Here is a 2,408-nt window from a genome sequence, read left to right on the forward strand (position 1 = left end):
TAATAATAATAATAATTAATTATTAATAATAATTATTTACCTACTTATATATATTATGTGAATTTATTATATTGCTATATTTGGAATATTAAGTGTGTGTATATATATATGTATGTATGTATGTATATATATAGATACATATATATACATAGGTATATTTCGTCTAATATTTCAAGAAATGAAATTTTTTCACAGACACACAGCTATATATGCATTCTCAATATATTTGTTTTTTCGCACGCGATAGCAAAATCATACGTACATATATATATATATATATACACACGCATACATAACGAGAATGAAAGAGTAAGAGCGCGCGAGAGAGAAAGAGATTAGTGTGTGAATGCCTTACACAAAAGTACACTATATGATCATATATATACCAAGCACTGTATTATAGCAAATTTTGAGTGTAATTTTGTCCTTTATTTAAATTTTTTTTTCTTTTGCTTTACCCTATTTAAAATGATTAGTATAGTAATAAATGAGATAGGATAAGTGATAAGATTAGATAAGATAAAATAGAAATAATATTGAGAATGTGTTTTTCAAAAATGACGACATATTTTTGAAATACACTGTAAAATATATATGTATGTATATGTGTGCAAGTATATTTACATATATATACATACAGTTGTAAAAGAATAATGTTTTAGAGACGACATTAGAAATTAATAAATCGGAACTACTAATTAATAATAATTATAATAAAAAATTTAAAAACCAGCATAAAATATAATACATACATAATATTTAGAAATCTTAAGGGTACGTTTCCGTCGACGTGTAAGCGCTGCCACAATATAATTAAAAATGTCGATAATTAAAATAAAAAAAAGAGAGAAAGAATGAATGAATGAATGAATGATAGTTCGAATGGAAGTGTTTCAGTATATGTAATTTACTACATATTTACTACAATTACATAAAAACACATACTACAATACATGCAATATTTAGTATACGTATTCGTCTCTATTTAAAGCAAAAAATAAACTTTATTTGTTTCTTTTTCGTACACTTGGTAAGGAAGAAGAAAAGAAAAATGCGTAAGAATGTGACGTCACAAAGAAGGGCTCAATTAAGGTTTGCGGTCGACCTTAGTTCATTTGAGTCCCAAATATGTGTAATAATGTAAATTTGAAGAATCATTGCATAGATAAATGAATAATAATAAAAAAGAAAAATACAAAATTTGTTACTTTTGTAACTACAACGTTCATTCACGCTATGTTTCTTTAAACTTACAAATATACGTCCATCTTTCTTTTTCATCGACTTCATTTATTGATGATAAGAAAGATCTAAAAAGATAACAACACATTCCGAACGTTTTATCTTGTTTCTTCCTAATTTATTTAAGTTTTGATTGAATTCTGATGATAATACGTGAACGCGGTAGTTTAAAATAAATATTTAAAAAATTCGAGTTCGGGTGTTAGAAAATGGAGGCGTCTTGCGTGTATGCCATTTTTAATCGAACAGCAGTAGTTGAAAATATTCAAAATAAGGAATAACAAGAGAGAAAGTGAGACAAAATGTGTGAGTGAATGAGACAGAGAGAGGGTATCAATATAAGAGAGAAATAGATAAAGATAGAAATAGATTTATTAAATAAACGGTTTTATTATAATAAAACAAATATAATAATCTAAGGACAAAACCCAAGAGTATTTGGCTTAGTATGGCTGTGTTTAGGACGGTGTTGTATAAATCTGAAAGTGGTGTACCTTTTTGTGCTAGTAAGCTGTGTTAAGAAAGAAAGAAAAAAAAAGAAAGAAAGAAAAAAAGAAAGAAAAGAAAATGCGGACATTCGAAAATTGCGCGTGCCAATATAATTAAAAAATAAAGCATTGTACACGAAAAAAATTTATAACGATCAGAGAATCTTTTTGATCACGTCTGATATTTTGTGTGTTTTAGATTAAGAAAATTTGCTAATTACATTTGTTTCTCTTCTTTCTTTTTTGAAAATAATTTTTTTTCTAAACACTTGAGTTTCCTTCTCGAAGAGAAGTTAATTTTCTCATGAAACAATTCTAATCGAGTTTCTTTTTTTTACGAGTATGGCATACTCAATAAATGCTATCAATTTTCTTTAAATAAATAACGTAAAAACGCGTAAATGTTAATATAAATAATTATTATTTTTTTAATTAATTATATAATTAATAATGTAGACTCGAAAAAGCCCGTGTTGGCACGCGGAGCATTCGTAGCAATTTACTATTTGTAACGAGAGGCGGATGATACGACGCTATATATAGATATATATTATATAATTTGTTTTCTTTTTTTATATCATTTGGAAAAAAGGAGTTACGGTTTAATATAAATCGCGATAACTATATGCCTAAGTAACTTTATGAGTTATTATTAAAAAATTGTTCAATAGACAAATC

The sequence above is a fragment of the Polistes canadensis genome, unplaced genomic scaffold (assembly GCF_001313835.1).
Source record: "Polistes canadensis isolate GaletaPanama2010 unplaced genomic scaffold, ASM131383v1 scaffold_103, whole genome shotgun sequence".
Taxonomy (NCBI): domain Eukaryota; kingdom Metazoa; phylum Arthropoda; class Insecta; order Hymenoptera; family Vespidae; genus Polistes; species Polistes canadensis.